Source organism: Manis pentadactyla, chromosome 7 (assembly GCF_030020395.1).
Source record: "Manis pentadactyla isolate mManPen7 chromosome 7, mManPen7.hap1, whole genome shotgun sequence".
Classification (NCBI taxonomy): domain Eukaryota; kingdom Metazoa; phylum Chordata; class Mammalia; order Pholidota; family Manidae; genus Manis; species Manis pentadactyla.
Window position 1 is genome coordinate 74,249,284 of NC_080025.1, and position 23,786 is coordinate 74,273,069.

At 36.9% G+C, this 23,786-nt stretch overlaps 1 protein-coding gene across 3 annotated transcripts in view; it reads left to right on the top strand.

Annotated features, from left to right (window-relative positions):
- Positions 1–23,786, top strand: part of CDK14 (cyclin dependent kinase 14) — a 701,998-nt gene that overhangs the window by 76,829 nt on the left and 601,383 nt on the right. The window contains exon 3 of one of the 3 annotated variants that reach the window (XM_036911782.2): positions 2,718–2,794. The exons of the other annotated variants lie outside the window; for them this stretch is intronic. The gene's annotated coding sequence lies outside the window, so the exon portion shown is untranslated. The remainder of the gene's footprint in view (positions 1–2,717; positions 2,795–23,786) is intronic. 3 annotated transcript variants of the gene reach the window in all.

Below are 23,786 nucleotides of genomic sequence, written 5' to 3' on the forward strand. Positions count from 1 at the left end.
GTTTGTGTTTGTCCAATGTTTTCTCATGATTAGATTGAAGTTTTATAATATTTTTATCACTCTAGACGAAACCCTGTGCCCACTAGCAGGCACTGCCCATCTCTTCCCCTGAGCCCCTAGCAACCGCAAATCTTACCTTCTTTCTCTATAGCTGTTCCTATTCTGAAGATTTCATGTAAATGGAATCATACACTATTGGTCTTTGCAGCTGGCTTCTTCATTTTTCATAATGCTTTCAGGGTTCATCCTTGTGGACATAGGTCTCAGTAGTCTGTTCCTTTTTATAGGTGAATAATACTCTGTATGTAGATATGCCACATTTTGTTTATTCTATTGGTGGAGATTTGGGTTGATAGATATTGTTATTTATTGGTGGAGATTTGGGTTGTTACCACCTTTTGGTTATTTTGAATAGTATTGCTATAAACAGTTATCTACAGGTTTGTGTGGGCACATTTGTTTTCATTTTGCTTGGGTATAGACCTAGGACTGGAATTGCTGGGTCATTTGGTAACTGTGTTTAGCATTTCTGAGGAGGGGTAGTTTCTTTTTGATAAATGTGATGGATTCTTCATTTTATCTACTAGTGAATTAGGGTTACAGTGGAGTGTAGATTCAAGACAATAATAATAGTGGATCTGGTACTCTCATTTAGTGCCACGTTAAACATTAAAAAAAATAATCAACGCTTATTTTCCAATTTTTGCACATACATTTGGTATTAAAAAATACATGACAGTATCCTTATTTCTTTCTTCATACTTTTGTTTGAAGAAAAATATGTAGGTTGGTATTTATATAAATGGTATTCCCACCACAATGTGAACAGTGGGATTGTTGCTAGAATATCAGTTGAAACAAGAATCTGCCCTTTTGAGTAAGTATTAAAGATCGCTTTGGGGAAAATTTATGAATCCAAAGTAGGACAATAATCTTTGTTGGTTATGGCATCTTTCTAGGCCTTATTAGTGTTCAAACCCTAAAGGGTTGGACTCTGTGCCTCCCTGCTGATCTGTCTGCAAGTAACAGCAGAATTTTAAGGCAATATTCTTTTTTGTTGTTGTTCAATAAATAGACATTTCTTGCTGAGATGACAGAAGTCTGAAACTACTTTTTAAAAGTACACGTAGTTTAACTCTGTGAATGTTGCCAGAAGTGGTCTTATTAAACTAAGGTTATGATGTACTTTGATCTGCCAGAATACTACCCTGAATTACAGAACAGTTGCCTTAAAAAGGCAGAAAAATCCTGGGATAAGAGTCTCCACACTTGTGATGTTTTCCTGATTTCTCCTGTTTCATTCAAATATTTCCTATTGTATATTTTCTATATGAGGTGGGAAGGAGACCATAAAAGTATATATGTTGTTCTTGTTGTCAGGGAGCTTATGCAAATAATGGTACAAGGCAGAAAAGAGGAAAAGGCTGCAAGAATTATAGAGAGGGATGTGGGAAAGTTTCAAGTAATTCAGGAAGAACTCAGCTGTCCCGTGTCCTTGGATGGGGTGGTGGAATCCTGGCACCAGGGAGTGTGTGTGTGTGTGTGTGTGTGTGTGTGTGTGTAAATCTTTGGGTTGACTTTTTTTTCTTGAAAGACTTTTGTTAAGAGTACTTTTAGATTAAAATTGAGATATAAATAAAATAGAGAGGAATAAAATAAAGAGGCGGGTGCAGAGCTTTGCCATATGCCCCCTGCCCTCACACATGGACAGCCTCTCCCATTATCAGCATCAGTCACCAGAATGGTGCATTTTTCACCAAGGATGAACCTTGAATTGACTCTTTATAGCAATAGCACAACCATATTAATTTGGACTCCACTAATTAGGAAACTTTTGTGGAATATCGGATAAAGACTGAGCTTTAGATAGGATTTTTAAAGAAATTCATGGCATCAGTGACAAAGTAAATGTTTGACCTATTTAGGAGAGGAGAGTGGTTTAAAGTACTTCCGTAATGAAGGACTCATGCACGAACATTCCAGCATTATTTATTAGGTATGTAGAATATTGAGAAAAAATACTGTGATGGCTAAGAGCATAGATTCTAGCATCAGACTCCCTAGATTCAAATATTGACGCTATTATTTACTAACTACTTAACTTCTTCTGTTTACAAGTTACTTAACTTCTGTGAGCCTCACTGTCTTCTGTAAGATATGAATGAAATAATCTTATCTGTTTCATAGCACTGCTATGATGACCGAGTGTATGAATACACATAAAATACTTAGATTCATGCTTGGTACCTGATAAGTACTCATTAAGTGTTAACTGTTACTAATGTGTTTGTAGCACTGTGTGGGGTACAATTGGGAGACATAAGAGAATTTCTGGAGTCATAAATTTTACAGACTGTCAGGTAAAATTACATGTATCGATATTTAACACACAAAAAAGTTCAGTGTAATACAATATAGGTAGTGCATGTTTTCATTCTAGTTTGCAGTTTAAAAACTAACCAATTTAATGGACTTTCAAAACCCTAGGTTGATTCTCTTCGAGTAACAGAAAAGTATTACCTTTTCATTTAACATGCTCTGTGGTTTAGACTCTTCCATAAATTCTGAACTTCTAGACCTTCCCTTAGTTGGATGATTTAGTGAAATTTGACTATTTGGCTTACTGGGGAAATGCACACTAACCTTTACCCTTCACATATTTGGTGAATGTAACAACTAGGTGGAAATGCTCTTGTTTCTTGAATATTTTCTTACAGTCCAGGTACAAAACAGTGTCTTCTGAATGTGAGGAAGCAGCAACTGGCAAAAGCATGAAGTGAAGCCACTGTGTGAGGTGTCCTCAGCCATAGCACTTGGCATCAAGAGATGGAACAGACGTTGGTCATTGGTTCACTTCCCAGGGATTCTGAAACCATTCTTGACAAACTGTTCAGACACAGATGAACTGAATTCAAGGTCTGCTACAGGATTCCTTTGAAAATTTTTAGATTTGCCTATTGAGGTCTACTCAAGTTGAAATTATAAACCAATATATTTTGCAAAATTTCTTTTGGCAAAAGGTACTTGTGGCTGCTATTCCTTTTTTTCTAGCTTTTTTGCTGCTTTAGAATTGTGCTGAGCAGGGGTGCTGCAGTGCATGGCCCCACAGGACAGCACTCATAGTTTATGTCAAGTGCACCCCCTGGAATTGAGCAGTGCACAGCCTGCACAGCTGCATATGGAGGTCCTAGTGCTCTTGCTCTTAGAACCTGGTGTTACAAGGTCTTTGGAATTGTTACAAATTCTTTGAAATGCTTGCTGGTGTTATGGATGAACTTGGGCCTTTAACTGGACAAGGTTTTGCACTCCCAATACTCAGATGACCCTGTATTTAACCATGTGCCTTCTGTATCTGGTGGCAGACCCAAACTCTCACTGTTACTACATACGTTATTATGACATGTCTTATAACTGTAAGGTATCTATTTGGTGACTGGTTTACAGGATTTCTAACCCTTGTGTGCTAGGACTTCACTAAGCGTTCTTCACTTGAAAGCCTGATTTGTGTTACTAGAGTCGCTATTGCTGGGACTGAGCCTTCTGCTGCCACTTGAAGGTCTGGGAGGTTAGAAATGGATTGGTGCTTGTGTTCAAAGGACTGCTCTATCTCATACAGCAGGGCCGTGCTTCCAGCTGCTCCAGGCGGGATTTTGAGCAACTGCAACAGCTGCCCTGGGCGTTAGAGCATTCTCCTGCAGTACAGAAGGATTAGATATGCTATTTGCTAGAGCTGTGTCTGGCAAGAGTCTTAGAACACTTCCAGGAAAGAATAACAAAATTGTATTTCAGCGCTGGAGTAAGAAAAGTTGGCACTTACCTCCATGAGGTCACTTCACTGGGGACAAAAGATTTCTGTGTTTATTTTAATCAATTTTATAGGTACTTTAAGGAATACTTTAAGCCTGTGATTCTAACTCAGAGAAATTATAAAAATAACTGTTAACTTTGGGGTGATCAGAACAGAGATGATATATTTTGCTCATACAGGTTATTCTGAGTTTATGTTTACTCATCTACAAATTAGGCCACTGTTCATACCCAGATTTCTTTCTTTTTCTTATTTCAGTTTTTTTGTGTTTAGTAGTTAGGAATATTGGTATAGAGCAAGGCTGTCAATTTACGCTGCAGACATTTAGAATTGGAAGAAATTCTGCTACGTTTATCATAAGGTCTTCATTTTACAGTTGTCAAAGCTGAGACCGTAAGAAGCTAAATAACTTTGCAAAGTGGAACGAGTCTCTAGGTGGTAGAATCTGGACTAGTACGTGTGCTGCGCTGTGCCAGTGAGACACAAGTCCTGCCCAGGTCAGGTGACCTTAGAGAAGCTAGTGACCTGCCTGGGGCATTTAAAGAACTCCACTATGCAATTGGGGTGATTCTCATTTGAATGCCTGATTGGAATGGTGTGGAATAATCTTATAAAGGCCCTGGGACTTATTAGAACAGTGACCTCAGGTAGTTTGTTAATGACTCCATGCCTCAGTTTCCTTATCTGTAAAATCATATGTACCTCCTCATACAAATGCAAAGATACTATGAGCTAACGCATAAAGTACTTACCATAGACTTTGGTGTGGAGTAGGTGCTCTGCATCCATGAGCCGTTAGGATTATGTGTTTAAAGTTGCCTTTTAATTTTTTTAAACCCATGTGTAAGAGAGGAAGTACCTGTAGAGAGGCTTACAGTCATCTTGGGCTTTGCTCGTATTAAAAGTGTGAAAAAGGGAGAGACTTTGGCACCAGATAATCATAGGTTTGAAATGTGGTCTCCTCTAACTTTCTAGCTATGTGACCTGATTGAGCTAATGCCTCCTGTTCATTTTGCTCATCTGCTAAGTGGACATATATTTATTAGGTTGTGAAGGTTAGAGAAAATGGATGTGAAACCCAGCCTCAGCACACAAGTGAGAGGTGCTTTTTGTTTCCTTTGTATTGAGTGGAATGTTTGTACATGCGTGTGTGCATTCACGCATCCCCTACCCCAGATGGAGTTCTGTTTCCTCCATGAGCCCCTCAACCTCATTGCTCTCCAACTTTCATAATTCTCTCTCCATACATACTAAACACACCTGCATCACTTTCCTTCACTTCATGAATATTGTCTTGAATTGTTTCAAATAGCTTGTTGTGTATGTGCTTATTTTGAATCACTCTCTCCTCATTACTGGGGGTGTAATAGGTGTTTGGTAGGGAACAGCTGACATTGATAGAACAGCTCATCAAAGTAACCAAAGTGTGGGGATTCTCCTGCCTGTATGTGCAGAACCTGCCCTCTTTAGCTTTCTTTTTCTCAATCACTGTTTTTAATCTCAGTATCTCTGTGTGAGCGCTTTCTGCTTCTGATCTGAGGAGAAGCCATTGTTCCTTTGTCTCTCTTGTTATACTACAAGAAACTAGAGATGTTTCCAGTATTTGAATTGTTATTAGCAAAGTTTCTGCTTAAGATTTTTGGTTATACTCTTTGATTCGGTGTCTCTGTAAAAATTCATTGCAACCTTCAATCACCTTTAATAAAGCAAAAACAAATTTCCATTATTTTCATGGTTCAAGAGCTCCTTGATAATGCTTGCATTTTGTAGTACCTTTCCTCTGTGGAATGCAAATTGCTTTCTAAATGATACTGGGTTTTTACAGTTAGAGTCTGAAGCCAGTGAAATTGTCTACACTATCAATCTGGAGGGTTTTAAAATGTAATAGTTTCTAATATTTTTTGTAACAAATTTTAACATTTTACTCATCACATTTTGTTTAAAAGCATTCTAAATACATTTTTTTCTCTGAATGTTGCTTAAAATTATGTTGTTTTTAATAGTATTTAAGAAGCATTCATTCTTTCAATATTTATTATGCATTCTATGGCAGGTGTTGTGGTAGGCTCTGGAAATATAGTGGTGAATGACACAAACTTGATTTAAGCCCTTGAGGAGTTTACAACGTAGTGGAAAGTATGAAAAAAAAAGCCTTTAGATGAAATAATGGGTAAAGAAAGAAGGGTTAAAGTCAGCAGAAGTTGCTAAATTGTACTGGTATTGAAAATAGTGAATATTAAAAAAACTATTCAAGATGTCATGAGCTGTGAAAATAGGTCGAGTGTGTTTTTTCCTCCATGATTGTTTACTTTTACAAGACCTATCATAATTTATTTCTCCAAACTGTATGTAGCACAGAACTTGAAGATCTTTGACATTTTCCAGTAGCCGTCTGGCAGCTACAACAGACTGAACCCCACAGTGTTTGCGCTTCAGGTGCAGCCAATCAAGGTGAAGGAAAAGCGTCTTTCCATAGAGCTTAAGACTGCAAGTCAAGACAATGTGATTCTTCTGTTTCCATAAGTAAATGGACAACCCCACATTCAGTGGAATTTTGGTTGCCTTTACTCTGTGCTAAATAGTTATCTGATAATTATAATATTGGATTATCACAGTCACCCTTTGAAGGCAAAAAAAGCATGAGCAAATTATCTCTTCAAGTCCTTTTTGCTTATTCACAGCCTAATGATATGAAAGCCATATTCACATCCGTGTCTTTTTTTCCTTTTTGAAAGGGTGAGGAGGATTGTTAAGTCTGAAGTACTTAAGCCAACAGAACTTAATGCCCTTGATAATGTTTAGCAATCATAAATAATATATAGCCTTTATCTTTTATTCGACATTACCTACATGGATCAAATTGATAACCCATAGCCAGATTATAGCAGTATGGACTTTGCTCTGTTTTTGAGAGAAATGATGAAGATCTGAAAAGTAGAGCTAGTTGGAGGAACTCAGCTCTTGGCAGAAATTCTGTTAAATCTCAACTGATGATCAGCTCAGCCTTATCTTGGAACTCTAAAATTTTACACAAAGAAAAAGAATTTGGAGTTGTATTTTACTTAGGGAAGGTCATGATTCAACTGCAGTAATTACTTAATGCATTTTATGTAATTACATCCACCAGATGTCTGGAATACCTGTTTGCTTGCTCCTTTTAATTAGTGGATTATTGTTTTTATTGTTAATTATGCTTTATTATGTATGTAATTTGATAAACTGCTTAAAGTTTTTTGGATGAAATTTATATCCATGTAGTCGGAATAAGTAAGATCACAATCCACATTGCATGAAGGTAAATGTACAGAGTGGGGGGTGCTTGTTGTATTTGGCCAAGCCAAAGGGGTGCTATTATTTTATCTCCAGCTGATTGTATCCAGCAAAAAATCCAAGCTCAGTAATTGTCAGATCTTTAAAAATATCAAGAAACTCAACAAATCCAGACTTTCTGTTAAATCACTAGATCTTTAAGTGTTCTCAGCTAATTAGTTTTCTTTTTTAGGAACACAACGGATGGCAAATAAAACAGTTAAAAAGCAAATCCCTAGGCAGACAGCAAGGGGACAATTTTTAACCTCAGCTGCAGTCGGGGTTGGTATTGAAAGTGCAACACAGGAAATGACTGTCGAGTAGCTTTTAAATAATGATGGGAAATTCTTTCAAGTGGCAGTATATCCTGGAAGCTTTCTCTTCTTTCTAGAAATCCAAGCATCAAAGAGAAAAAACACTTTGGAGAGGTATTTTCCATGTGTGCAATACAGGAAACACATGCTTAAAAAATTCTGCATTTGCAGCCAATAGTAGCATGAGTTGGAGTAGTAGTAGATTTGCATGAGTGAATTTTACCTAGGCTGGAGTTTGAATAATTATAAATGTGGACTGGGAGGTTTTAGCAAATCAGTGCTGATATGCACATGTGACTCATCCAAAGCAAATCATCATGCTTCAGGGTGGATGTGTATTTTCTGGCAGACACTGAGAGGATTTGCAGGTTGGACCACACTACTGTGTTTAGTCGTTCAGTGGCCTCCCACTGGTCACATGCTGAACTTCGTAGCCTGTCGGAATCCTTCCCTGTTTGGCCCCTGTCTGCCCTTCAACCCCATCTTTGCTAGCTCTCCTCCCCTTACCTGTTCCTGTTTCCTAGTAATAATGATCTATTCTCAGTTCCCACATGCTTCATGGGTCTCTTTGTTTTTGTATCCCTGTACCTGTTACTCTCTTTGCCTCAAATACAGTGTTGCCAGGTTAGCTTCTCTGATTTCGGGAGTCAGCTCAAATATCCTTTACTAGGCAAAATTTTTCCTACCTCTAAGCCAGCGTTTCATAACCTCTGGTTCAGGGTGGATCATAAAAAACAGACATAAGTTGTATTTATATCAGACTCTAGAAGTGATTCTGATTGTCTGCCAGGGTTGCAAGAGAAGTATTTAGTGAACTTAATAGGTATGCTCTATAAATACATGGATTTACATGAATTTCCCAAATTAGGCATGCTATAGCTCCTTTTGGACAACTCACAGTACCCAGATTCAGAGAGTTAGTGTAGCAAATACTATAACTTTGTTTAACTCAGTGTTTCTCAAACTTATTTGACAGTGGAACACTTTTGTTTGAGAACATCTGTTAATATCCTGAGGAATGTCTGGTTTAGGAGTACAGGTTTAGAAAATATTTCCTTAAAACATGGTTTTGGTTAGTAAGAGGAAATATCTTCAGAAGGAATGTCCTAGGAATAACACAAACACCAGAGATTTAATCAAAATCTTTTGATGGATTTCACTATTTCACTATTTACATTATTATCAGTGGAAACCCTTTAAAGCAGTGGTTGGCCTAATTGTCACATGGTACAACCACAAGAGATCCAAGATTTTATCAGAATCTTTTAAAATAATTTTTTAGTTGAAAAAGACACACAGAAAAGTAGAGAGGAGGGTATGTTGAAGCCATACATCCTTATAACTTAGATTCAATAGTTATTAAAGTTTTGATACACTTTTTCTTTACCATCTACCCTCTTTTTCTGCTGATCTATTTTAAAACATATCCACATGTCATTTCATTCTTACACTCTTCAGTATGTATCTTCATAAAGGGGATATTGCCTTAAATTACCTCGATAATATTTTTGCACTTAATGAAATTATATTAATTCCTTGGTGATGTCTAATGCCCAGCCCATATTCAAACTTGAAAGTAAGCAAGATACAATTCACATACCATAAAATTCATTAAATGCACAAGTAAGTAGTGGTTTTTAGGATACTCACAAAGTTATGTAACCATCACCACTATTTAATTCCAGAATATTTTTAGTGCTCTCAAAAGAAAGCTGTACATTAGTCACTCCACATTTCTTCCTCCTCCCACTAATCTAATTTCTCTCTCTGGATTTTGCCTATTCTGGGTTCTATGTGGTCTTTTGTAGCTTGTTTCTTTCAGTTTGGTTCATGTTTCAAAGCTGTAGCATGTACTGGTACTTTACACCTTTTCATGACAGAGCGATATACCATGGTTTGGATATGTTGCATATTGCTTATCCATTTATCAATTGGTGGACATTGGGAATGTTTCCGCTTTTTAGTTATTACAAAAAATGCTATAATGAACATTCATATATTAGGTTTTGTGTTGACATGTTTTCATTTCTCTTATGTATGCCAGACTGGAATGGCTGTCATATGGTAACTGTGTATAACATTTTTCAGGAAGTGCCAACTGTTTTCCAAAGTGATGATGACATTTAACATCACTAACTTATAAGGTTCCCAGTTTCAGTCACTTTAATACTTGTTGTCTGTTCGATTGTAGCCATCTTAGTGGGTATGAAGTGGTATTTCATTGTGATTTGTGTTTCCCTAATGATTAAATGGTATTAAGCACCTTTTCATTTGGATATTGGTCATTTGTATATCTTTGGAGAAATATCTATTCAAATCCTTGCCTTGTTTTTAAGTGGGTTGTTTGCCTTTATTATTGAGTTTTAAGAGTTCTTTATATATTCTGAATACTAGTCCCTTATCAGATATATTAATTGCAAATGTTTTATCCCAGTCTTTGGGTTGTCTTTTAATTTTCTTGATAGTGTCCTTTGAAGCACAAAAGTTTTAAATCTTTATCAAAAAGTCCAATTTACCTATTTTTTCTTTTGTTGCTTGTGGTTTTAGTGTCATTCTTAGGAAACCATTGTCAAATTCAAGGTCATGTAGATTTCTGCCTATGTTTCTTTTTTTTCTGATAATTTTATTGTTTTAGCTCTTACATTTAGATCTTTGATAAATTTCAAGTTAATTTTCATATATGGTATAAGGAAGGGACCACACTCTTACAAGTAATCTTTTAGCTTCAGCTTTCAGGATGACCTGCAAAGAAAGATATTTTCCATTTGCCTTCCTCTACTTGGGTACCCTGTCCCCCATTCCAACTCCTCCACCCTTGACTGATCATTACATAATTTATTAGAATCTATTTGTATATTAGGGAGCAGTGTAATCAGAACCTATGGGAGGACAAAGTCTCTTAAAAATGTGATTACATTTAATTAAGCAAACAACCAAGTTGTAATGGACATCTGTTGTTTTTGTCTTCCTTGCCTACTCTTTGTGTGTCCCCTTCCAACACTCTCTGTCTATAGACTAACCTTAAAACACACACTCAAGGAATGGGCAAACTGTGCTGACTTTGTCAATAAGGATTTTATCTCTACAGCCCTAGTGATTTTCATTCAGAGATGGACACAGACCCAAAAGAGTCATGAGTGGGATACTTGTATTAGTGGGAAAGAAAACTGGTATAGCCTGGAAATACTGTTTATAAAACCAACATGAGGAAAGGTGAACTTGAGAGATGGATTTTTTACTATCCATTGAACAGTTGAATCTAGCTTTGTCTGAGCTCAGACTCTTATGAACCTTTCAGATACATGAGTCTATATTCTTTTTTAGATTTGCAGCTGAAAGGGTTGTGGTTGTTACATAGGGAAAGTGCTAGAAGCTGAACGCACAAGATATATAAAATATTTAGTGCCTTCGTGGACTTGACAACCTAGAAGGGAAACAGAAAGCCAGCAATAAATAAATAAATTACAAATGTAAGAGTAGACATCTGGATAAAATAGATGGACAGCACAGCTCTTGGGTAGGGGTTAGGAAACTGGTAAAAGTCCTCACAAAGACAATTCCTAATTTGGGGTTGAAAGATGAATTGGCATTCACTAAGTCTATAAATGACAAAACTGATTTTTCCACTGCAGCTTGCCGAAGTTGTTTCCATTATTTTATCATCAATGGGTATGTTTTAATATTTTACCGGTGTTACGGCATTGACCTTCCAGTGTGCCATACCATGGCACTTCCCTCATAATAGCCAAGAGAAGGTGGGAATTAACTATAGTAGGTGATCAGAAAAATCATAATTTGCTGAAGTGGCATTAAGATTTTCAGAACTTTATTTTACTTGGCGTATTTTTGCAACAAAGGCCTTGTGTTTTATTTGGCCTTTAAGTTGATCTAATCCTGTAGACCAACTCATTCATTTCACAGAGAAAAAAATGATAGCACATATGGGTTATAGAATGTGCTCAAAGTCACCCAGCAGGGCTGAAACTATAATCTTGCTTTCCTTATTCTCAGTGCATGTTTTCTGCTATTTCATATCTTCTATTGAAGGTGGTTCTTTTTTTTTTTTCTTTTAATTTTTTATTAAGGTATGATTGATATGCACTCTTATGAAGGTTTCACATGAAAAAACAATGTGGTTACTACATTTACCCATATTATTAAGTCCCCACCCATACCCCAATGCAGTCACTGTCCATCAGTATAGTTAAGATGCCACAGATCCACTATGTGCCTTCTCTGTGCCACACTGTTTTCCCCGTGATCCCCCACACCATGTGTAGTAAACATAATACCCCTCAATCCTCTACTCCCTCCCTCCCCACCAGCCCTCCCACACCCCTCCCCTTTGGTGAACACTAGTTCATCCTTGGAGTCTCTGATTCTGCTGCTATTTTGTTCCTTCAGTTTTGCTTCATTGTTATACTCCACAAATGAGGGAAATGATTTGGCATTTGTCTTTCTCTGCCTGGCTTATTTCACTGAGCATAATGTCCCCCAGCTCCATCCATGTTGTTACAAATGGTAGGATTTGTTTCTTTCTTATGGCTGAATAGTATTCCATTGCATATATGTCCCACATCTTCTTTATCCATTCATCTACTGATGGACACTTAGGTTGCTTCCATATCTTGGCTATTGTAAAAAGTGCCATGATAAACATAGGGGTGCATATGTCTCTTTGAATCTGAGAAGGTGTATTCTTTGGGTAAATTCCAAGGAGTGGGATTCTGGGGTCAAATGGTATTTCTATTTTTAGTTTTTTGAGGATCCTCTATACTGCTTTCCACAATGGTTGAACTAGCTTACATTCCGTAGGAGGGTTCCCCTTTCTCCGCATCCTCACCAGCATTTGTTGTTCAGTCTTTTTGATGCTGGCCATCCTTACTGGTGTGAGGTGATATCTCACTGTGGTTTTAATTTTCATTTCCCTGATGATTAACGATATGGAGCATCTTTTCATGTGTCTGTTGGCCATCTGAATTTCTTCTTTGGAGAACTGTCTGTTCATATCCTCTGCCCATTTGTTAATCGGGTTTTTTGCTTTTTGGGTGTTGAGGCATGCAAGTTCTTTATATAGTTTGGGTGTTAACCCCTTGTTGAATATGTCATTTACAAATATATTCTCCCAAACTGTAGGATGCCTTTTTGTTCTGTTGATGGTGTCCTTTGACGTACAGAAACTTTTTTAGTTTGATGTAGTCCCATGAGTTCATTTTTGCTTTTGTATCCCTTGCTCGAGGAGATATATTCAGGAAGAAGTTGCTCATGCTTATATTCAGGAGATGTTTGCCTATGTTGTCTTCTAACAGCTATTGAAGAGGCTGTCATTTCCCCATTGTATGTCCATGGCTCCTTTATCATATATTAATTGACCATATATTGTTGGTTTTATATCAGGGCTCTCTAGTCTGTTCCATTGGTCTATTGGTCTGTTCTTGTGCCAGTACCAAATTGTGTTGATTCCTGCGGCTTTGTAGTAGAGCTTGAAGTTGGGGAGCATAATTCCCCCCAGCTTTATTCTCCCTTCTCAGAATTGCTTTGGCTATTTGAGGTCTTTTGTGGTTCCATATGAATTTTAGAATGATTTTCTCTATTTCATTGAATAATGCTGTTGGTATTTTGATAGAAATTGCATTGAATCTATAGATTGCTTTAGGCAGGATGGCTATTTTGACAATATTAATTTTTCCTATCCATGGGCACGAGATGTGTTTCCATTTATTGTTATCTTCTTTAATTTCCCTCATAAGTGTCTTGTAGTTTTCAGATTATAGGTCTTTTACTTCCTTGGTTAGGTTTATTCCTAGGTATTTTGTTCTTTTTGATGCAATTGTTAAGGCAATCATTTTCTTGATTTCTCTCTCTGCTAGTTCATTGTTAGTATATAGGACTGTCACAGATTCACAGATTCCTGGGTATTAATTTTGTACCCTGCAACATTGATGAATTCAGATATTAGATCTAGTAGTTTTGGAGTGGGTTCTTTAGGGTTTTTTATGTACAATATCCTGTCATCTGCAAACAGGGACAGTTTAACTTCTTCCTTGCCAATCTGGATGCCTTTTATTTCTTTGTATTGTCTGATTGCCATGGCTAGGGCCACCAGTACTATATTGAATAGAAGTGGGGTAAGTGGGCATCCTTATCTTGTTCCCGATCCTAAAGGAAAAGCTTCTCGCTTCTCGCTGTTAAGTATGATGTTGGCTGTGGGTTTGTCATATATGGCCTTTATTATGTTGAGGTACCTGCCCTCTATACCCATTTTGTTGAGAGTTTTTATCATGAATGGGTGTTGAATTTTGTCGAATGGTTTTTCATCATCTATGGAGATGACCATGTGGTTTTTGTCCCTCTTTTTATTGATGTGGATGATGTTGATGGATTTTCGAATGTTGTACCATCCTTGCATCCCTGGAATAAATCCCACTTGATCATGATGGATGATCTTTTTGATGTATTTTTGAATTCGATTTGCTAATATTTTATTTAGTATTTTTGCATGTTTGTTCATCAGGGATATTGGTCTGTAATTTTTTTTGTGGGGTCTTTGCCTGGTTTTGGTATTAGAGTGATGCTTTCTTCATAGAATGACTTTGGAAGCATTCCCTCTTCTACTCTTTGGAAAACTTTAAGGAGAATGGTTATTAGGTCTTCACTAAATGTTTGATAAGATTCAGCAGTGAAGCCATCTGGTTCAGGGATTTTTTTCTTAGGTAGGGTTTTGATTACCAGTTCAATTTCATTGCTAGTAATTGTTCTGTTCAGATTTTCTGTTTCTTCCTTGGTCAGCCTTGGAAGGTTGTATTTTTCTAGAAAGTTGTCCATTTCTTCTAGGTTATCCAGTTTGTTAGCATTCTATAATTTTTCATAGTATTCTCTAATATTTCTTTGTATTTCTGTGGTTTCTGTCGTGATTTTTCCTTTCTCATTTCTGATTCTGTTTAAGTGTGTAGACTCTCTTTTTTTCTTGATAAGTCTGTCTAGGGGTTTATCTATTTTGTTTATTTTCTCGAAGAACCAGCTCTTGGATTCATTGATTCTTTCTACTGTTTTATTCTTCTTGATTTTATTTATTTCTGCTCTAATCTTTATTATGTCCCTACTTCTACTGACTTTGGGCCTCATTTGTTCTTCTTTTTCTAGTTTCATTAATTGTGAATTTAGACAGCTTATATGGGATTGTTCTTCTGAAGGTGGTTCTTAAGCAATACTGCCTTTCTTAAGAACAATAGCTGGTGGGGCTGGCAGTAAAAAGGCTTGAGGAAAAAATAAAGCATAGGGGATAATTTTACATGGATGGGTGTTTTGTTTTTCAAATTGCCAGCTAGATGTTTTCATCATTGTGAGTTTGGTATCCAGATTCTGCTGGAATGGCTGGATGTCTGCCATTTTTTGTTCAGATGGTGTTCCCTGTGTCTGTTAAATCAGGAGGGGAGTGTGGTCCTCATGCAGATTCCCAGCACACCTATTTTCAGCCTTCAGGATTTCCAGCATGCTGAATTTGATGTCAAGCAATATTAGAAGCCACATATTCTTTTTTCTTAAGTCTCAGGAGATTGTGTTTTTGATCTTTTTTACTGAGCCACCAGATATGCAGATTCACTGTAGCTTTGAGTACAGTTATTGGAAGTATGAAAATGTTAAGATGTAAGCAAACAAAATACAGAAAAAAAAAAAATTTTTTTTCTTAAGAAAAAATTTGTTGCTCATCTTTGGTTCTTTCCAGTGGCAGGCACTCGAAATCTGTATATAGAAGAGGCTTAGAAGGGGAAATCTGTTTGTGTGGTGGTCTAGGTGACTTGTTTTGAAGTCTTACTTGGCAGGATATTTGGGATGGCTGACCTAGGGGGCAGCTGATGGAGTTCTGGGAGGCAGGGTGATGCTCTTCCCCCCAGCAAACTTACATATATGCCACCACTGGTGCCCTCATATCTATCCTGATGCCTCATGAAATTGTTTCTAATGAATTTGCTAGTACTGTGATTATGAAACTTGCGTAACAGGTAAGAAGATCCTTTGGCACGTTTGCTGTTGATCTGTGAAAACAAAAACTAAATCATCATGATGTACGCTCATTATAACTTTGCTGTGAAACTGAGGAGGACACAGAAAGACAACTGTGCTTAAGTTGCAAATTACTCTGTTCTCTTTGGTGTCCAAGAGCCATTTGCTAGAGCTTTGGGAATCGAACAACCTGTCAGTTATTCTCATGTTGAATGTAATTTATTTTGGGGGAGAAAAGATAACTTTTGGAATTACTTGAACCTAGTGTGGTAGGGTGACTGGAAGGCGTGAGATCTGAGTAAAGCTGGGAGAGAAGAATATAGAATTATATATAGATATATATAGGATATAGAACATAAGAATGTAGAAAATCATAGATATATACTTTTTTTTAGTAGTAGCTTTATTAGTATATAATTTACATACCATAAAATTCACCCATTTAAAGTATACAGTTCTGTGCTTTTCAGTACATTCACAGAGTTGTGTAGCCATTACCTCAGTCAATTTGAGAACGGTGCACATCAAAAGGAAACCTCATATACTTTACCTATCAGTCTTCTATTGACCAATAATCTACTTTCTCTATCTATGGATTGGCCTATTCTTTGTTATATTAATGGAAGCATAAAATTGCAATATGTAGCCTTTTTGCCTGCCTTCTTTCACTTAACATAATTTTTGCAAGATTCCCCCATGTTACAGCATGCACCAGTATTTCATTCCTTTTTTGGCTGAGTAGTATTTCATTATATGGCTATATCATATTTTGCTTATCTGTTCATCAGTTGATGTACATTTGTGTTATTTTCATCTTTTGGCTATTAGGAATAATGTTGCTATTAGCACTTGTGTGTAAATTTTATTCTTACATGAATTTAATAACAGGTCAGTGGGAAAGTATTCTAAGACATCAGAAACATTTCAGTTTGACCTTTTATAACACAAAAACTGTGTTATAATTTTAAACTCTAGTAAAATATGTAATTTCAACACTAAGAACTTCATCTTCCCACATAAAGGTCCACCTATTTTAAAAGTAAATACTAAAAAAAGTATGTACTTCTAGGGAGTAGATAAAGAATTCCGAAGACTGATTATAATTTGAGTTATGGAGGTGGAACTTATTAGCTGGTTTCATTCTAAGGGATTATTAAATTTATTTCCCTCACTCATACACAGCACTGTCCATGACAGTGGATCTCAGACTCTTCTCATTCCTCTATGCCTACAGCATAGGACCTTCTCCGTCAGACACGGTGGGGCTTTATACTTGTGATTCTCGAGGAGCAAGGAAGGTCGTTAAGTAGAGGAAATAAACATACGGATATTTTTCAGTATGTTAGACCCCAATCTGGGGTACCAGCAATTGGAGAAAGAAGAGGGATGATGCCCTCATCCTGGAAGGGTCAGTGAAGATGTCACTTCACAGATGTGGTCATATTCAAGTTGCAATTTTGAAAACGTGAATGAGACCCTGGATTTTTTGCCACAGTATAACATAGTTTAAGTTTTTAATGACTGATTTCTTTGTTACCATCATAATCACTAATCACTATTGTTTAGCACCCCATGTGTTTTATTTTTTTTTCTAATACTACCTCTTCCTTTTTTTATTTGGAAACAAAATAAAATAAGTCACGTTTACATGCAAGCTACCAAACCCTGTCAGTTGCACAGAATTAAAAACTTTTCTGTGAACTTCTGTTAGTGTTGCTTTCTTCTAAGCTATTTTAAATTTCTATTTTGACTACCTTTTTCATTCCTTTATGCAACTGCTGAACAGAAAATCTGGATGTTAATGGAGTGGAATAGGTGGAGGTTTATATGGAAAAATGAAGTTCTTAGTGTTGAAATCATATATTTCACTAGAGTTTAAAATGTTAGTTCTGCGTTACAGTTAGCACTTAATTAGAGTTAATACTGATAGTGAAGTTTTTGTGTAAATTTTTTCAGTATTGTCTAAGTTTTTCAGCACACAAAAGATATTTTAAAATTTAGGTTAGTGTTTAAAAATACTACTTATTGTCTTGTTTATAGATGTTATGAAAATTGCTTACTTTGTTATAGTAAAAGCTATAGAATTTGGAAGAAACTCTTAAAGTTGATTAATCCATTGCCCAGATAAGGAATAGGTGGTGCTTGTTAACAAGATTTCTCTTAGAAGTCTTCTGACTTCAGCGTGATGATTATTCCAACACACATCATTGCCCTAAGAAAAACTTTGTATGTGAATAACCACACATCCATCTTTTATAAATGAAAAGTCTGTAAATATCAGACCTTATGCAGCACATTCTTACTTTGCTTTTAATAGTTACTACTGATTGTACCAATTAAATAATGGAAATCTATGATCGATGCATTTTTAAGTATTCTGACATCCATGGAATTTACATCAAAGTTGAAACTTACTTTTACATAGGTATCAAGGAACTAATAAACTCAATTAACAATTTGTCACTCCATATACATGCCACTTACTGCTTTTATAGAATGTTCGATCATGCTGATTGAATTGAGATGAATGCTTTGTTACAGAAACAGTCCTTAACATTTGGCCATTTAACTAAGTGGCTTTCTTGGGCCCTAGTTCCATTGTGAGATGGCCTTTTTTGTTCATAATGAAGGAGGATATAAAATTGCAAGGACATTTTGAATGAATCTTATGAAAGGGCTGCTTCCAAAGATGGAACAGTATTTTTAAGATTATGGTTATCTATAGCAAGAAGAAAAACATAGCCTTTAAAATAAAGCCATAAGTTAATTGCTGGGCTATGGGTCCAACAGGGCAGGATCATGAGGGAGAGTCTGTGGTGGACCTCTGGCTGATGGATGAGGCTGGAGGTCACTTGGTCAGAGTTTGGGTTGGAAGTTTCAGCCTGAACAAATTATATCAGTCTAGGCAAAGCATGGCCATAGCTAGAGAAAGAAGGTCAGTCAAGAAAGGTGGGACCATAAATTTCTCAAGAAAGCTGTGTAAGATGGATTTCTGCAGATGTAGGCATGTTCAAGGTGAAAAGAGACATGAACCATACAGGCAGCTTTTTGCGTGCATAATTATACTCGGAAATGGAAAGGTAAAACCAATGAAAACTTTTAGATTTAGATGTTTTAGGGACGATTATGTTCCCAGAGGACTAAAAAAATGATAAAATACATAATTATGGTCTGTGCAAGCATCTTTCATTTGAAAACATTTTATCTAGGCAGTTTTATAGATGGTGAGTAGAAACCCAGTGCTCTGCCTGGTTCTCCCCAGGAAGCACTGCCCCTGCTTCTCTGCACCTCCTGGGACTGGCCTAGTCCCCTCCCCGCACTCTGGATCTGCTGTGCTACCTTGCCTGGCCTCCTCTGACCTCTCCTTCCTGGCCTGGAGGGCACACTCCACCCCAGCCTGAAGGTAGACACAGCCCTATTTTTCCATCTGAGATTTATTTTGATAGATAGTGTAGAAGATTTACATATGTTACCTGTCCAGTCGTCAATTTTAGGAGCCCCATTTATTGAGTGTAGTTCATTCTCGTTACGTGGTATTTGGCTATGGTGTGGAAAACCGTACTGGCTTATCAACAACATCTCATTAGTGCTCAGATGGTTTGGGGTTGTGTAGATCCATTAATTTATTCAGGGAATATCTTTTGAGTATGTACTTTATGCCTGGCACTCTTTTAGGCACTGGAAATGCAGTAGTGAGCAAATCAGACACAAACCTCTACCCTCATAGCTTACACTTTAGTGGAGGGGCCACAGTGAAACGTACAATCCATGGGCTATATTATATAGTAGTAATTGCTAAGAAGAACAAAATAAATCTTGAAAGGGAGATGAGCAGAGTTGTAGGGGGCTTACCTTTTTGATGGAGTGGTCAGGGAGGACCTCTCTGAGAAACTGACTTTGGGAAAATGGCCAGCAACCCTGAGGGTAGTGGCAGGGTTGTCCGATACGCTTGTAGGAGGGTGGTGAGGGAGAAGGGGCTGCTACAGTGAGGGATGGGGAGAGGGGTTGGAGCTGGGTCAGGATTAGCAACAGCAACTCAGGGCCCGTCCAGATGTTTCAGGGCTTTTGGATGAGAAAGGGTGGGTCCCCAAATAAAATCAAGGGAACTACTCTTGCCATACTTTTTAATTTTCATTCAGTTGTATATCAGGTTTTTTAAGCACTCAGAGTTTCCAGCACCTTGAAGAATGAAGAGAAGTAATGGTATGTACAGGTACAAGTTTATGGTTTCTTTTCTATTTTATGGAGATAGACCATTTTGGAATTTTAGCAAACACTTTAGAATGTACTTCTAAATTTGGTACCTTACTGTTAGTTTTGGAAGCAAGTAAAAAAAGACCTTTCCTCATGTATTTGGCATTATGAATACTTAGATAAATACCCACTAAGAGAGTATTGTTCTGTAAGCTGGTGCACTCTGTGGTTTGTAATCTTGTCTAAGCTGTGAAGAGTTGCACGTAATGATTCCTGAAATATAATTTCCTGTCATTGACCTACCTGACAATTTCCCCCTAAATTTATGAGTTCCTATAAAACTTACTATGAAACTTGAGATGTTTGTAATAGTCCGTTTCAGACTAATTTTATACTTTTTTTTCCAGATAAAAGTGTCTTAAAATTATGCTCCGGAAGCCCTGTAGTCATTTTCTCACTGTCTCACAGTGTTGATGGCTGCTTGTTGTCTGCTTATTTAAGGAAAATAGAGTGGTGTTTATAAAATCATGGTTTCACTTCTGTTTCAGAAATCTAACCGGGTACTCATTTTACTGAGGTTCCTTCTCTGTATTCATTAAAGGGGGAAAACACCACATCGCTTTGCCTTTTTGAGGTGATGGGGAAGAATATATAATACATTTTCTTGGAAGCTGTTCTTCTTGTGACTAAGAGGAGAAAAGTCTACCATCTGTGCCCTGATGCATGTATAATCAAGCCTGTTTCCTCTGAAGTTGCTATTTGGTGCTGGAGACAACTTGCTTTTTCCATTTTAGTGACATTTGGGATTTTCATCACTTTATTTATGGAAAGGCAAATGGGGCCGAGTGTTATGAATGTCACGTCTCTGTGGTTGATGCATTCATGCCCCTTTCCAAGGCATGTTGCTTCTTCAGGCTGTCGGGGGAATGAGGAAGATGCCCGCAGGGCCAGCTGTGGGGCTGGTGAGCAGCTGGACCATGGAGGCGCCTCTTTGGCAGAGTCAGCTGCTGGGCCAATAAGGTTGTGACTCAGTCATGAATGTAAACATTTGTTTAGTTTGAGTGGTTAGGAGCAGAGCTTCTGGTCTCTGGTTATTAGCTAATAAGAATGGTGTGGAGGAAAGCTGCTGCCTTTGTTGGAGAACAGTGCTGTTAGAAGCGTACACTACAGGGGCTTTGAAGAGAAACCACTTATATTCAGAATATCAAATGAAGCCAGGGCATTGGAGGATAGGTGCTTGGTGGGTTTGACAAGGGGCAAGCAGAGGCACCTTAGCTGATGCTTGGCATAAAAACAGGGTGCTGGTTGCTGAGACCCTTCACGATCGCATCAATTGGTACGTGAGCAAATAAACCTGACTCAAAGCTTTGGAGAAGACTAATAGCAAGAACTGAGGGAAGAATTACCATCTGTAGTATTTATGTTTGTGCCCTCTCCGCTAGACTGTGGATGCCCTGAGTGTGGTTTTCAGGCTTATTCATTTTATATCACCACCTGAAATGAACTGAGAATGGGATGAATTTCTTTCTAATGTCTTTTTTTTTTTAACCTCCTCAGTTTGTGGGTAATTTGTTTTCCAGGCACATTGTGCAGTCTTCAGTGTGTAACAACACTTTTTTTCCTTTTAAAAATGGGGTTTAATGAGGAAGATTACATGAGAGCAGAGGGGAGGGGTCATCTTCATAAAAATCAGAAGTAATTATTGGTCATTGTACATCAGTTCATTCACTCACTCATCATTCATCAGACATATACTGAACACTACCAGGCACTGGGGATGCAAAACACAGCATGATCAGTGGCTTAAGAATTTTCTGGCAGACTTCTGTATTTGAAATTAAAAGAATTAGAGTAATCATTCACCTAAATTGTTTCCAAAGGAATTGCATTAGGAGAGTTGTGAAGAGAGTTAGCAACATTTTTTTTTTTTTTAGGAGAGCAAGATATAGGCTTTTATTTAGAGATATAGTGAAAAGACAGAACTCCCGGCTCAGGCCAGGAGGGAACAAGAGAGTCCCAGCAACATTTCTTAAGAAACCTAGCTCAGAGATAACATTGTGTGATCAGCTTAAAATGTATTAAACTGATAACAACTTGAATTAACAAAATAATTTCAGTTATGTTTTCAGACATGACATCTTAAAGCTTGTTACTTAAGATAAAATTTTTTGATAATTTACCTGATGTATTTCTATCTGTTTTATGATAATACTATTATTGACTTATTAATGACTTCTTAGGATAGGTAACATTGTCTCTTCAAGAGCCTGTAATGGAAGTACCTCAAATGGTAGAAATGTATTTTGTCAAATTGTTTATTCCTTCCAAGGTCTCGAGGAACACCAGTCTTCAAAGCAATTGTAGAAGAGAATTATAGGTAATACTGCAAAGAGTGGAGAAAGAGCCAACTGATACGTAATTTTTTTAACTTCTCAAAATACTCTGCATATTGTGAATATGCAAGAAATGCTATTTTAAGTGACCCCAGTGGATTTATTGGCTTGGAGGAGGTAGTTTTTCTTTTTTATAAATCAATCCAATTTTGTTGGCAGAGTGCAGCTATGCTAATCTGATTTGCTGTATAAATAACTGAATCTCTCATTTTTTTAAGAATGAGTTTTTAAGTGATCTCTTGCTATGTAGATTCATAGCCACCATAGGCTATTGAAGAAGCTGCCCCAGTGTTGAGGATGGATGTGCTGTGGCTCTCATAGGCCATTATCTTCATTATCTTTCTCCTAGTGCTTTAGATGTGATTAAAAATGATTCTGTGTAGTTGAGTGTCAGGGGTTTATAGCATTAGTATCTCCTTTTTGTTTATATGTATATATGTGTGTATAATTTTTGTTTATATGTTTAGTTTATATTTGTGTACATCTCTGTTTATATATTTTGCATATATACTGTGTGTATACATATATACACACACTTTGTGTGTATATATATATAATATACTATATATACACATACATATGATAATTTGAGAACTAAATAAAATATCTTGTGTAGCATCTAAATTTCTTTATATTGTGAAATACTAGCTCAACTAATGATGGTAAAAGATATCAGTTTTTATCTGCCTTGGACCTTATGACAGCTTTTTTGAGGTGAACTCACATTTCCCTGCATCATTAGACATATTTTCTAATGTCTGGTTAAAAAGTACTCAGTTTATTTTGTTATCTTAGGTTGTCAAATATTATTTAATGTAATTAAATTTCTTCATCTATGAAATAGTGTGGATAGAGGAGCACCAGTTCTTCACTGATTGGAGAAATAAAATATAGCATGAATAATAAATTTAGTATCATCATGTAGAAGAAGCCAGATGAGACCCCCGGGGTCAGACACAGTGGGTTTCTATTTGTCTTGCTCTCAGAGACTCTGTTTTATGTTGGAACTCCATTGGGCAGATTAATCAGATTCCCTCCATAGGCTCTTCATAACAAGGCAGCGCAGTAAGTTGTGTGCCTTCTTGTCATCACTTCGGATGTGCGGGATATGTAGTGAGTCCCATCAGCTGCTGGAGTGTTTGGGCCCTTTTGCTTCTTCGAGTCCTTGAGGGTGGAGAGAGGTGGTGTGATAGAAGTTAGCTACAGCTATCCTGACCATTATCATTATTTTTTTGGCACATATTTCTAAGCATGATCAAAAATTAGAAGACTAAACAATTCATTTTTAATGACTTAAAACTGGGGTGCAAACCAGATTTCAGCCATGCTTGGTTGTACTTTAGAATATGACTGTGTACAAAATTAACACATTTCCCAAATACTCTGTTGGAAAATTAGTCTCTTAGGCAAATTCCTGCCTTTGGGAGTAGTTTGAAAGCATGGATGCTTGGATTTTTTTGTAATAGATAATCAAAGTCAGAACTTAACTCTCCTCTTGTCCTATGTTCCTGTTATTCCCCTTTGATTTGTGTGCATGTGTGTGTGTGTGTTTATTTATATATGTATTTTTAAATGAAATACTTTGACTACTTGGGCATGAATTTTAAACTATTGTTTAAATTATACTTCTGCTAATTGTACATGTACTTGTAATAATACGATTAAGTAACAGTAAACTAGTAAAATATAAGTGCATAAAGAAAGAATGTGGTTGTTTTTATGAAAAATAAGGTAAATGCATTGGAAAGATAAGATACAGACATG